Source organism: Haematobia irritans, chromosome 4 (genome assembly GCF_050003625.1).
Source record: "Haematobia irritans isolate KBUSLIRL chromosome 4, ASM5000362v1, whole genome shotgun sequence".
Classification (NCBI taxonomy): Eukaryota; Metazoa; Arthropoda; class Insecta; order Diptera; family Muscidae; genus Haematobia; species Haematobia irritans.
Genome location: NC_134400.1, coordinates 105,855,157 through 105,870,901, shown reverse-complemented (window position 1 = coordinate 105,870,901; position 15,745 = coordinate 105,855,157). Strand labels below are relative to the sequence as shown.

At 34.9% G+C, this 15,745-nt stretch overlaps 1 protein-coding gene across 3 annotated transcripts in view; it reads right to left on the bottom strand.

Annotated features, from left to right (window-relative positions):
- Clk (circadian locomoter output cycles kaput protein Clock) overlaps nucleotides 1-13,584 on the bottom strand; it is a 128,177-nt gene extending 114,593 nt beyond the window's left edge. For 2 of the 3 annotated variants that reach the window (XM_075305130.1, XM_075305132.1), the window contains exon 1: nucleotides 12,529-13,584. The gene's annotated coding sequence lies outside the window, so the exon portion shown is untranslated. The remainder of the gene's footprint in view (nucleotides 1-12,528) is intronic. The other variant, XM_075305131.1, reaches the window with a different exon arrangement.
- Between the last annotated feature and the right edge of the window lie 2,161 nt (nucleotides 13,585-15,745).

The window sequence follows — 15,745 nt, the reverse complement described above, 5'->3', positions numbered from 1 at the left end:
TCTTTAAATTTATCTTCGGGAAGTGCCCTCAAGTCCTCAAGCCCTCCTGAAATTTCAAAGGAAATCCTAATATTTGGTTCATGGTGGTGGGTATTTAAGATTCGGCCCGGCCGAACTTAGTGCTGTATATACTTGTTTTGAGTTAGTTTTTGTGAAATTGTTTTCACATCATGGAAAAGGGTGAACGTTTCAACAAAAAGTATAAACTTCCAAACAAACTTTCTTACAGCGGAAAGCAAAACGAAGGTTGTTTGTCTAAAATTATAGGAGGTACAATTGCGAAATGTTCTGTTTTTCCGAAAAAAAAACAGGCGATAACGAAAACAACTTTTATTGATTTCATCCACGTCGAATACCGAATATAAAAAGTAATCCTCGTACATGTTGTAAATATACTCCATCCATGAAGTAAGATACATCGATTCTTTACATTCTATAGATATTCTAAAAAAGTGATGAGTTTCAAATCTTATGATTCATTCAGTCGATTAATAATGCAACAGCATCATAGTGCTTCTCTACACTGAAAGAAGACTTTTCTTTTCTGAGGAAAGAAATTTTAGACAAACTAAGACAAACTTTTGATGTTAAAAAAATTTCCTTTTGAAGTAATTAACAAGTATATACGGTCGTAAGTTCGACCAGGCCGAATCTTATGTACACTCCACCATGGAATGCGTAGAAACTTCTACCAAAGACTGTCATCCACTATCGAACTACTGGGGTTGTGGTAATACTTGCCGATGGCAAGGTATCTTAAAACTTCTTAACATCGTTTTCTAAATTGTGAGTTAGTCCATACGTGGTATATATTAGACAAAAAAGGTATGTCTGCAAATAATTACGAATCGATATGGACTTTTGTACGGTACGTAGAGAGCCAGAATTGAAATATGGGGGTCGCTTATATGGGGGCTATATACAATTATGAACTTTATATGGATCAATTTTTGTGTGATCCCCAATTTATCTGAGGGCTATATATAACTATAGACCGATATGGACCTAGTTAGGCATGGTTGTTAACGGCCACTGACTCGGATTAAATTTGCTCCTTCAAATCTCGGGATCGGTTTATATGGGGGCTATATATGATTATGGACTGATATGGACCACTTTTGGCATGGTTGTTGGATACTATATACTAACACCACGTACCAAATTTCAACCAGATTCTCCAAGAGGCTCCAAAACCAAATCTCGGAGTCGGTTTATATGGGGGCTATATATAATTATGGACTGAAATGAACCAATTCCTGCATGGTTGTTGGATACCACACGGCTGAAAAAGACTGTTTTTCATATGTTTGGCTATAAATATTATATGTTTGGAACACAAATTGTTAAACACAATATTTTTGAGTGCAAGCATATAATGTTCATAAACTAGTATAACATGTTTGGGACATATATGTTAATATGTTAGAACATATTATGTTTGGGACATAAAATGTTTGTAAATATAATATGCTTGAATGCAAACATATATTAATTTAGAAATAACCTATAAACATATATGTGTTTAGTAGCTTGGAGCGCTATTTAACAGGGAGCGATATTGAATTAAGTTGGTGGTTGTTGCTTGTTATTACAAAATTAACATTTTATTTTTCCTTGGGCAATTGATCAGCTACTTCTTTGATCCTTACAAACTGGGTCCGCTGTTCGAATCCCCGTCCGGCAAAAGGTAAAATTAAAATAAAATAAAAAATCATAAAATTGAATAATTTCTTCTACAATGTTTGTATTACAGAAAAAGGTGCTAAGAACTAAAAAATCTCGTGGAAGTGAGAAAGATGTCGGGGAATATACAATTGGTCAGAAACAAAATTTTGAGCATTCAGGTCGAAAACCTATGTTGTTAGCACCTATATTACCTGTTTATTTTCATAATTCATTATGATTGTAAATATATAAATAAATAAATAAAATTTTGAGCACAATATTGTTTGGGAGAATTTTGTTTAAGCATATAATATTTTTGGGTGCAAAATGCTTCCAAACATATTATATGGTCACATAATAACATATTGTTTTTTGGAAGACAACATTATTGAATTTGGATGCAAAAATACGAAATGTTTGGAACTTAGACTACCCAAACATATATTGTTTAGACCAATATGCTTTCAAACATATTATATATTGGTAGAGATCAAACATATAAATGTTTGGGCAATACCCAAAAATGTATATGCTTGAAGCAAAATATGTTTGGGAGTAAATGTTACAGAAGCGATTTTTTGTGAAGGTGCATATACTAACATCACGTACCAAATTTCAACCGAATCGGATGAATTTTACTCTTCCAAGGGGCTCCGGAGGTCAAATCTGGGGATTGGTTTATATGAGGGCTATATATAATTATGGACCGTTTTCGACCTATTTTTGCATGGGTGTTTGAGGCCATATATTAACACCACGTACCAAATTTCTACTAAATCAGACGAATTTTGGTCTTCAAAGAGGCTCCGCAAGCCAAATCTGGGGATCGGTTTATATGGCGGCTATATATAATTATGGACCGATGTGGACCAATTCTTGCATGGTTGTTAGAGACGATATACTAATACCATGTACCAAACTTCAGCCGGATCAGATGAAATTTGCTTCTCTTAGAGGTTCCGCAAGCCAAATATGAGCGTCGGTTTATATGGGAGCTATACGTAAAAGTGGACCGATATGGTCCATTTGCAATACCATCCGACCTACATCAATAAAAACTACTTGTACTAAGTTTGAAGTCGATAGCTTGTTTCGTTCGGAAGTTAGCGTGCTTTCAACAGACGGACGGACGGACATGCTTAGATCTACTCATAATTTCACTACGACCCAGAATATATACTTTATGGGGTCTTAGAGCAATATTTCGATGTGTTACAAACGGAATGACAAAGTTAATATACCCCCATCCTATGGTGGATGGTATAAAAATCATTAGATAAAAACATTGAAGAACCTGCCACAGATTCGGGTTTATTTGCTCTTTAAGAACGTACTATATAATAATAGGAAATTTCGTTTGTCTAAAATTTCGCAGTTTTTTCTTTAGGTGTAGTACACATAGTTATGGTGGATAGGTTTAAGAGTAAAGGTTCTACAAAGCGGTAAGCTCGCAGAGGAAAGCATATTAATAATAATTACTACTATTCCAACTACGCGGCACTGCTTGGACCAATGCACTTTCCATTTTCCATGTACTATTAAATTACAGTAAAAAACCAAATAATTGCTATGCCATAACAATGATAGGAACTATCAGCATATACTTGATTCAACTGAACCTGTTGATAGGTTACATGAAGTGTTCTAAAGACATTTGAGTTTGTACCCTAGCGAAAAACGCGAGAGAGGTGTAGGTAGGATCACAACCGGTGTTGGTTTAGACAGACGGTGTTTTAATTGTTTTTTTTTTGCATTTGAATATATTTCCATAGTTAAAGCTTACACTATACAATAAAATGGAAATGTGAAACTTTATCTTTATATTTAGTATTTGAAATAAATCTATTTGATAACCAAACAATGTTCTTTAAAGCATTTAATCGAGCCAATGCAGCAGTGCAAGTTGCATTATTATAAAAATGCCCAGGTAAGGCTGTACGATTTCCATAAAAACCAGTTAAAATGACCGATTTGTCTAAAGGTTAATAGAGAATTTATTTAAATAAAAGTTTTTCAGGATGTAAATTAGTTTTGATACACCCCAAAAAACACGTTCCTCCCAAATGAAATTTTAAACCAACGAACAGTTGGGAAACTTGTTTTTACGGTAAAATAGTTTGTTTGGAATAACAGCATAGTTTTTTTTGTGATAAACGTTGACGTCTTTTATAGAACGTTAAAACGTTATTATTGTTTTGATTTCAACTTAAAACCATGCGTTGACTAAACTACAAGAGTAGCTTAACCAACAGAGGACAAGTATGTTTGTCCAATTTAACAGGTTGGCTGATAAGTCCCCGGTCTGACACATAGATGGCGTCGCTAGTATTAAATGCATATTATTTTTATATAGTACGTACCTTCAAATGATTCGTGTCAAAATTTGACGTCTGTAAGTCAATTAGTTTGTGAGATAGAGCGTCTTTTGTGAAGCAACTTTTGTTATTGTGAAAAAAAAATGGAAAAAGGAATTTCGTGTTTTGATAAAATACTGTTTTCTGAAGGGAAAAAATACGGTGGAAGCAAAAACTTGGCTTGATAATGAGTTTCCGGACTCTGCCCCAGGGAAATCAACAACAATTGATTGGTATGCAAAATTCAAGCGTGTTGAAATGAGCACGGAGGACGGTGAACGCAGTGGACGCCCGAAAGAGGTGGTTACCGACGAAAACATCAAAAAATCCACAAAATCATTTTGAATGACCGTAAAATGAAGTTGATCGAGATAGCAGAGGCCTTAAAGATATCAAAGGAATGTGTTGGTCATATCATTCATCAATATTTGGATATGCGGAAGCTCTGTGCAAAATGGATGCCGCGCGAGCTCACATTTGACCAAAAACAACAACGTGTTGATGATTCTGAGCGGTGTTTGCAGCTGTTAACTCATAATACAACCGAGTTATGTCGTCGATATGTGACAATGGATGAAACATGGCTCCATCACTACACTCCTGAGTCCAATCGGCAGTCGGCTGAGTGGACAGCGACCGGTGAACCGTCTCCGAAGCGTGGAAAGACTCAAAAGTCCGCTGGCAACGTAATGGCCTCTGTTTTTTGGGATGCGCATGGAATAATTTTTATCTATTATCTTGAGAAGGGAAAAACCATCAACAGTGACTATTATATGGCGTTATTGGAGCGTTTGAAGGTCGAAATCGCGGCAAAACGGCCCCATATGAAGAAGAAAGAAGTGTTGTTCCACCAAGACAACGCACCGTGCCACAAGTCATTGAGAACGATGGCAAAAATTAATGAATTGGGCTTCGAATTGCTTCCCCACCCACCGTATTCTCCCCAGCGACTTTTTCTTGTTTTCAGACCTCAAAAGGATGCTCGCAGGGAAAAAAATTTGGCTGCAATGAAGAGGTAATCGCCGAAACTGAGGCCTATTTTGAGGCAAAACCGAAGGAGTACTACCAAAATGGTATCAACAAATTGGAAGGTCGTTATAATCGTGGTATCGCTCTTGAAGGGAACTATGTTGCATAATAAAAACGAATTTTGACAAAAAAATGTGGTTTTCTTTGTTATACCGGGGACTTATCAGCCACCCTGTTATTTGGGCAAAGCCCTTTAGACAGCAACCCAGCAAAAAATGGAGCACTATTTCAGCAGGATTATAAGGGAGAGAGACAGTACCAACTGCTTACAAAACAACCGAATCAGCGCTAATTTTTGTGGGCGATGTCCCAATTTAGACCAGCTTCTACATAGCGCTGATATAATTGCTCATTTTAATAGAACTATTGTTCATAAGTGATATAAAATTTTAAGTGTAGCATTGTTGACGTGAAGGAAAACAGCACTACCTTTCATACATCTACACTGCAAGAATTGGTTGCAATAACGTAAACGAATGATCATAAACTAGTTTGATTACTCGTTTACGTTATTGCCATCGAATCATGTAGTGTGGATGCACTGCCTACTTTATTGTATACCAAAAATCGCAATTAAGCTCTTACTGCTGAAGTATTTTTTGCTGGGAAGATGGTTGGATGGACGGCCGTTTCGGAACTCTCGCATTCCTCATCAGCATCCTCTGCTTGCAGCGAAACTATCAACTCTTGGACCTCCTGAAAACCTAAAAAAATAGATAATTTTTGTACCAATTTATTATGGCAAAGTCGATTATCGAAACCATTTTTCGGGGTGGGCGTGAAGATAAATTTGAAAATTTAACTAGCCGAGACACAAACCAGGTAGTTTTTTCCTGCGCACCTAATGGGTTAATTACAATTTGGGGAGATAAAATATTTAATAAAATTCAGCACTTTCCAATATATTTGCGCAATATATTTTTGGTATTAAACGAAAGATCTTGAAGAGCACTATAAATGCAAGTTGTTTTTTCGGGAGGTTCAAGTATAATTTACTTTGGGTATAATACGAATTTATTCTAATAGTTTCGATTCAAGAAGGAGCATTGTTTTAACTTGAAATCAAAACAATAACATTGAAGAAGAAATCAACAATAACAAGTATATACAGCAGTAAGTTTGGCCAGGCCGAATCTTAAATACCCACCACCATGAATCAAATAATATAGATACCTTTGAAAATTTCAGGGGGTTTGATAACAGATATTCTTCCAAACATATCAGTTCAACCAGTATGCTTCCCGAAGATAAATGTATAGATTTTACCTATAAAGACTATATCCTTTATTTTTTATTTGTAAGAACCATTTTTGTCTGAGTTTTAGAGGAATCGTAAACGTCACTTGTAAGTGTGTAAGAAAATGAAGAAATAAAGCCTCGATTTGAAATCTAAAATCTGTAGATTTTTTACCCCTATTATTTAAATTATTACAAGAAATACAATCTGGAAATGATTAGTCAGTTTCAAGCAATTTTCATAATCAGTACGTCTTCTTTACCCTCAAGAAGTGCAATCGGTCTTTATGGAAGCCTTATCAAATGGACCCATAAAAACTAAATCCGATATATGTTTTTGTGGGTCTATAATACCAGTATATTTACAATTTCAGGCAAATCGGATAAACACTACGGTTTCTACAAACCCAAAGAGCTAAATCGGGAGATCGGCCTAATGGGGGCTATACTAAAACAAGGACCGATATTCACCGTTTTCGGCACACATCTTTATGGTGCTAAAATACTTCTAGTTTTAAAATTTCTGGCAAATTGGATAAAAACTACGGTTTATAGAATCCCAAACAATAAAATCATTTCTTGTACACCTATTTATAGTCCCAAAAACCTCCAGATTTTCAATTTCACGCAAATTGAACCACAACTACAGTTTCGACAAGCCCAAAAAATCGGCAGATCGGTCTATATGGGGTTATACTCAACATTTGCGGCGCACCTCCTAAAATAATTATAGATTTCATATTTTATGAAAATTGGATAAAAATTGCGGTTTCTATAAGTCCAAGAAGTAAAATCGGGAGATCGGTCTATATGGGAGATATACCAAAACATGGACCAATACACGCCATTTATGGTCCTACAATACCTTTAGATTTCCATTCTCAGACAAAATGGATAAAAACTACGATTTCTATAAGCCCAAGAAATAAAACCGGGGGATCGGTCTATATGGGGGCTATACCAAAACATTGACCGATATTCACCATTTTTGACACACCTTTTTATGGTTCTAAACTACCTCTAGATTTCCAATTTCAGGAAAATCGGATAAAAACTACGGATTCAAGAAATAAAATGGGCAGACCTGTCTATTTGGGGGTGATACAAAAACATGGACCCATACTCACCATATTTGGCACACCTCTTTGTGGTTCTAAAATACCTCTAGATTTCCAATTTCAGGAAAATTGGATGAAAACTGCGGTTTCTATAAGCCCAAGTGGTAAAATCGGGAGATCGGTCTATATGGGAGATATACCAATACACGCCATTTATGGTCCTACAATACCTTTAGATTTCCAATCTCAGGCAAAATGGATAAAAACTACGATTTCTATAAGCCCAAGAAATAAAATCGGGGGATCGGTCTATATGGGGGCTATACCAAAACATCGACCGATACTCACCATTTTTGACACACCTCTTCATGGTTCTAAAATACCTCTAGCTTTCCAATTTCAGGAAAATTGGATAAAAACTATGGATTCTAGAAGCCCAAGAAATAAAATGGGCAGATCTGTCTATATGGGAGCTATACCAAAACATGGACCGAGACTTCCCCCTTTTTGACGCACTTCTTTGATTTCCAATTTCAGACAAATTGGATAAAAACTACGGTTTCTATAAGCCCAAGACCCCAAATCGGGAGGTCGGACTGTATCAAAACCTGGACCGATATAGCCCATCTTCGAACTTGACCTGCCTGCAGACAAAAGACGAGTTTGTGCAAAATTTCAGCAGATTGCTCCATTATTGAAGACTATAGCGCGATTACAACAGATAGACAGAGAGACAGACAGATGGGCATGGTTATATCGTCTTAGAATTCCTCCCTGGTCAAATATATATATATATATATATATATATATATATATATATATATATATATATATATATATATATATATATATATATATATATATATATATATATATATATATATATATATATATATATATATATATATATATATATATATATATATATATATATATATATATATATATATATATATATATATATATATATATATATATATATATATATATATATATATATATATATATATATATATATATATATATATATATACTTTACATAGTCGAAATTTGATATTTCAATGTGTTACAAACGGAATGATAAACTTATTATACCCCCGTCACCATCGATGGTGGTGGGTATAACAAAAACTAAACAAATGAGGAATGTTAAAATAATTTAATAAATACCAGCAAAAATAATTAACAAGTAAGGAAGTCTAAAGTCGGGCGGGGCCGACTATAATATACCCTGCACCACTTTGTAAATTCACACTGATAAAAATATTGACCTAATATGGAAGATTATGCATCTTAAATTTTAGGACTCGAAATTTACGCATTGCTAAGGACAAAATTCTTTCAAATAATGACATTTTAATTAAAAGAAAGTTTATAATCCTTGCTTCAAAATTTTTTTTATTAAATTTAGGACACAAATCTTGAAATTTTGCGTCCCTCTGTTGAAGTTGTAGATCTTTGAAGTAAGGCAAATGTTCCTTAAAATAAAGAAAAACATTTTTAATTTAAAGAAATAAAGTCTTTAACTCAACTGACATATTGAATTTTTAAATTTAAGATAAAAATGCTTCAAATATAGGCTAAGACTTATTTTAAGGATTTGAATCTTTGGTTTAAAGTTTTTTTTAACATTAAGAAAACAGTTTTTACTTTGAAGTACTTGGCATAATTTGGATTTTGAAACTGGAATTTGTTTGTACATGAATACCTTTATTAATATATCGCAAACAGAGAATAAAAATTCGATGAATGAGATCTGTATCCAATTTTAATTTTATCGATCCTAGATTCAAAGCCAGAGAGGTCCCTAAAAAATGTCTTTATTTTAAAGAAGCCGCATCTTTGGCTCGGAATCAATACCAAAATTGATTCCAAATACCAAAATTGATTCGATCCAAGTAAACTTTTTTTTGAGTGCACATTTTCGATACTATATCAAAACCGTAAAATGTTGGGTGCTATATACGAATATAAAGGTTTTTGTCCCAAATACATACATTTAAATCTGACTCCATCTGAACAAAATTTATAATCTATAGAATTTATCGGTCGATAGATATGTATTAGAAATAAAGGAAAATTTGAGTCACCTTTATAAGTTTTCGACTTAGCAGTGGCGATTTTATAAGGAAAATGTAGGTAACAGGTTGGCTGATAAGTCCCCGGTCTAACAAAGAAAATCACATTTTTTTGTCAAAATTCGTTTTTATTATTCAACATAGTTCCCTTCAAGAGCGATACAACGATTATAACGACCTTCCAATTTTTTGATACCATTTTGGTAATACTCCTTCGGTTTTGCCTCAAAATAGGCCTCAGTTTCGGCTATCACCTCTTCATTGCAGCCAAATTTTTTCCTTGCGAGCATCCTTTTGAGGCCTGAGAACAAGAAAAAGTCTCTGGGGGCCAAATCTGGAGAATACGGTGGGTGGGGAAGCAATTCGAAGCCCAATTCATGAATTTTTGCCATCGTTCTCAATGACTTGTGGCACGGTGGAACTTATCAGCCAATCTATTATTTTGGCCATTTGTGCCCAAATCGGAAAAAAATATATATGGGCGCTATATCTAAATCTGAACCGATTTCAACCAAATTTGACATTCAAACTTAGTATTTTAATTCTACTCCCTGTGCAAAATTTCACGTAAATCGGTCTACAACTTTGACCTCTGTGGTCATATGACGGAAAATCGGGCGAAAGATATATATGGGAGCTATACCTAAATCTGAACCGATTTCAATGAAATTTAGCACACTTGACTACACTGCTAATTGTACTCCTGGTGCAAATTGGGCTAAAACTCTGGCTTCTGGGGCCTTATTAGTCTATATCGGGCGAAAGATATATATGAGAGCTATATCTCAATCTGAACCGATTTTAATCAAATTTGGCACACCTGACTATAGTACTTATTGTTCTCCTGGTGCAAAATTTTAAGCAAAGTAGGGTGAAACTCTGGCTTCTGAGTCCATATAAGTGCATATCGGGCGAAAGATATATATGGGAGCTATATCTAAATCTGAACCGATTTCTTCCAAAATCAATAGGGTTCTATTTTGACCCAAAAGAGGAACTTGTGTCAAATTTGAAGGCGATTGGACTTAAACTGCGACCTAGACATTGATCACAAAAATGTGTTCACAGACAGACGGACATTGCTAGATCGACTCAGGGACCCACGCTGAGCATTATTGCCAAAGACGCCATGTGTCTATCTCATCTCCTTCTGTGTGTTGCAAACATATGCACTAACTTATAATACTCTGTTGTACAGTATGGCGCAGGGTATAACACATTTATCTGGTTAATCTCATCTTCTCTACACGAACGAATTTTTGGGACATAACATTTTTGTAAATATTTGGTATAGTATAGTAATTTAGAAATTGTCTATAAACATATATGTGTTTAGAAAGCGAGACCTAGAGAATAAGATGCAACTAAAAGAATGGGAGTAACCAATTGGCGCCTTAAAAATAAATATACACAAAGAAAATTTCATTAAATTTTTTTCTACCAGTGTATGCCTAAGGTGAAATATAATATGTTTGAACAATACAAACAATATTTTGTTTAGACCAATCCTGAAAATACATATGCTTGAAAAAAAAATGTGTTTGGGGTGTATGTTACAGAATCAAGTTTTTGAGGGTGCAGGGAAAATTAATTCTCTGGTGTACTTTTTTACTAAAACTCACTAAATTACACCCTCCCACAGAAGTTACAATGAACTGAAAGTTATGAAAAAATCATTGGCGCCAAATCATGACATTTTAACCATACTGTAGTTCATTCTTACTATTTTGGGGAATCACTCGAAAATTTTCTTTTGCTTTAGTTCATATTGAACTTATGTATACGGTCATTGAACTGGGCTGTGGAAAATTTCAAAAACAAACAAAAAACCAGATCGGTGAAAAATATATATGGCAGCTATATCTAAATCTGAACCGATTTTTTCCAAAATCAATAGGGATCGTCTTTGAGCCGAAACAGGACCCTATACCAAATTTTAGGACAATCGGACTAAAACTGCAAAAATACATCAACAGACAGACGGACAGACAGACAGACAGACGGACATCGCTAAATCGACTCAGAATTTAATTCTAAGACGATCGGTATACTAAACGATGGGTCTCAGACTTTTCCCTCTTGGCGTTACATACAAATGCACAAACTTATTATACCCTGTACCACAGTAGTGGTGAAGGGTATAAAAACTAAAATTTAACTACCTATTTTTTTTAGCGTTAGTTTAACTACGGATTTTTTTTCGGTGTGGGCTTCTAAAAGTCGCAGTTCTTATCCGATTTTCCGACTCCTGAGGAATGTTAGGTCCACCAACAGGTGTGTATCGGTCCATGTTTTGGTATAGCCCCCATATAGCCTGATCTCTTGATTTGACTTCTTGGGCTTCTCGACACGGAGCTGTCGCGCTCATTTGAGTAATGTGGGTAAAATCTATAGAATTTAGATTTTAGATCTTTCTTTCATCATATTTTCTTTCGCGCTTAGATGAGAAGTTAGAGATTCTTTCATCAAAACAAAAATGAAAATTAAATCTTTACTTCAGGAGGCGTACCAGTTAAACCGATCTGCTTCGGAGAGTATCTGTCATCAAATCCCCCTTAATTTCTATGTATGTATTTTCAAGTAACCCACCACAACAGGTGTTTAAGATTTGGCCCAGCCGAATTTAAGGTCGTATACACTTGTTTTATTTAATCTTTCTGAAATTGTTTTCTCATCCTGTAAAATCGATACTTTTCATTCAAACCAACTTCTTTACAAAAAAAAAAAAATTTAAACGATGGTTGTTTGTCTAAAATCTCGTTTAGGAGGAAAGAAGTATTTTTTTTGCGTGCAAATTCGAATTTATATTGATTGAGTATTTGTCTTTCTCTATGTGCCAATAATTTTGTTCGGAACTGTATCTACGTATATGTACATCACCTCTATAGCAGATCCCTTTACTATAGTCTCAAGGGCCTAGTGATTTTGTAAATTATTATAAATGACGCTGTGGGTTTATAGTAGTTCGATATTGGTTTTTATTAAATTAGGTTTAAAAACTATTTTTAAAGATTTGTAATTTATTCTACAATTGGACATTTATTATTATTTTTTTTTTAATTTTTTATTTTAATTACACAAAATCATTTATATTTAATTAATTATTACTTGAATTTTCTTCTTCTTCCTCTTCTGGTAGAAACTAACACTCATTTCTAAGCTTTTTTAATTACACTCATTCGACGATGTATTGTTGTTAATACTGTTGTTTTTGTTGTTGTAGTTGTAGTTGTAACTGTTACGTTGGCCACTGTAATTAATGAGATAATATTACCTATGTGATTCTATTTTTTTACAACTTTTTTTGTATTTATTTTTTTTTGCACACCTCTTTTGGTTTCTACTTTGAAATTATCAACACATGTAATTGAGCGAATATCGAATAACGAGAACCGTATGTTTGGCGAAAACCGGAAGAGAATTGATGAAATTTATCTCGGGTTAGACGTCTCTTATGTTTTAGTTTGAAACCTACGTTGCATTTATTTGTTATGCTACGGCAGTATACGCAGCGGCATCGGCAACGACCAACGAAGATTGTTTGTCCTTCATCATTTGGTAGTAAACATAATTGCAACCTTTTTTGTGTATGTGTGTGTGAGTGTGTTTTACACTAAACGTTCACTCATACAAGTCTAGGTAAGACTGACCAACGGTATAACAAAATCAGTGGTCGTTTATCGATGACGTTTCTGGACTGCTCGTTGAGAACCGAATGCATTTATTGCTTGCTCGTATGCTTGAATGCTGTTGCCGATGACTTAATTTGTTTTGTTGTATTTTATTTCTGCTGTTGTTGTTGTTGCTGGTATTTGTTTTGTTTGCTAATTTAATATTACAATATATTGTCGTAATTACGATAGCCTATTACATTATAGTAATGTAATCACGGATTTATTCCACCGTCCCGTCACATAACGATCTTTAAGCTATCACGAATCGATTGTTTGTTATTTACAAATTTCTTTATGCACTTCCTCACAACACTCGTATACACGATGCATCGGAATTCATAAAAGAATCAGTTTAGTGATTGCCGCTAGATATTTTTTTCTCCCCTGCATTCCGTATTACTCGCGCCAAATTATGAAATAACACTAAACTAAGCAGTGTCCACCGAGAATTGTCACAGTATCTCAATTGTGTTTGCATTCTTCTAAGCTCTACTGTAATAGCTCAGGGAACTTTTTTGCAATTCCAAATGGGGAGGTATTTTGCTATTGCAGCCGCCACATATTGTTAGTGTGTGGTTTTTGTTGTTCTTGTGTGTTTCGTTTTCATTGTTAGTGGTAGTTGGTTTATTCCCCACTCTCTTTTACCATTGCATCAAATGAGAATATGCTCGGAAAAAAGTTTCGCTCAATATGCTGGGGTGTTGTGGAAGGTGAGGTGGTTTTCAATGTACATACAGTGTTTAAAAACAAAACCCCTTTAATGTGAGTACACTATGTTCGCTGTTTCCTCAAAAACACTAAATTAAAAGTGCAAAAAATATATAAAGACAATTATATCGTTTTTATACCCACCACCATAGAATGGTGACGGGGGTATAAAGTTTGTCATTCCGTTTGTAACACATCGAAATATCGATTTCCGACTATATAAAGTATATATATTCTTGATCAGGGAGAAATTCTAAGACGATATAAGCATGTCCGTCTGTCTGTCTGTTGTAAACACGCTACAGCCTTTAATAATGGCGCTATCATCCTGAAATTTGGCACAGATTCGTGTTTTGTTTGCAGGCAGGTCAAGTTCGAAGATGGGCTATATTGGTCCAAGTTTTGATATAGTCCCCATATAAACCGACCTCCCGATTTGGGGTTTTAGGCTTTTAAAACCCGTAGTTTTTATCAAATTTGCCTGAAATTGGAAATCTAGAGGTGTTTTAGGACCATCAAAGAGTGTGCCGAAAGTTGTGCTTATCGGTCCATGTTTTGGTATAGCCCCCATATAGACCGATTTCCGGATTTTGCTTCTTGGGCGTCCAGAAACTGTAGTTTTTATCCAATTTGCCTGAAATTGAAAATCTATAGGTATTTTAGGACCAAAGATTGGAGTGTCGAAAATGGGGGTGTATATACCAAAACATGGACCGGTAGAGGTATTTTAATACCACAAATAGGTGTGTCGAAAATGGGGTGTATCGGTCCAAGTTTTGATATATCTCCCATATAAACCGATTCCCCGATTTGGGGTTTTGAGCTTCTAGAAACAGTAGTTTTTATTCGATTTGCTTAAAATGTGAAAACGAGATGTATTTTAGGACCACAAATAGGTGTGCAGAAAATGGGGTGTATCGGTCCATGTTTCGTTGTAGCCCCCATATAGACCGATCTCCCAAGTTTACTTCTTGGACTTATAAAATCCGTAGTTTTTATCCAATTTGCCAGAAATTAGAAATCTACAGGTATTTTAGGACCATAAAGAGGTGTGTCGAAAATGGTCCGTATAGCCCCCTTATAGACTAATTGCCCTATTTTAGATTTCGTAGTTTTTACCCAATTTGTCTGAAATTGTTTTGGTATAGCCCCCATATAGACCTACCTCCCGGATTTATTTCTTAGGCTGCTAGGATCTGTAATTTTTATCCACTTTGCCTGAAATGTAAATATACTGGTATTTTAGACCCTTAAAAAATTTGTATCGCATTTATTTCTACCGGTCCATTATGTAAGACATTGTTCGATCGACCTATTTCACTTCTTGGGGGTATAGCAGGAGCACTGATCATAAAAATTGCTTGAAGCTAAAATTAAAATTTCCAGATTTTACTCCTCGTGATCATTTATATAATGGCGGTAAAAATCTACGGATTTATGATTTCAAATCAAGGCTTTTTTTATCATTTACACGATATGTTTATGATTTCTCTAAAATTTAAACAAAATTGGTTCTTATAAATCCAGAATCTGATCTATTGTTCATAGGTAGAATCTTTAAATTTATCTTCGGGAAGTGTACTGGTTGAATTGATCTGCTTAGGAAAATATCTGTCATCAAACCCCCTTAAATCCTACATAACAGGTTGGCTGATAAGTCCCCGGTCTAACAAAGAAAAACACATTTTTTTTGTCAAAATTCGTTTTTATTATTCAACATAGTTCCCTTCAAGAGCGATACAACGATTATAACGACCTTCCAATTTTTTGATACCATTTTGGTAGTACTCCTTCGGTTTTGCCCCAAAATAGGCCTCAGTTTCGGCGATCACCTCTTCATTGCAGCCAAATTTTTTTCCTGCGAGCATCCTTTTGAGGTCTGAGAACAAGAAAAAGTCGCTGGGGCCAGATCTCGAGAATACGGTGGGTGGGGAGGTAATTTG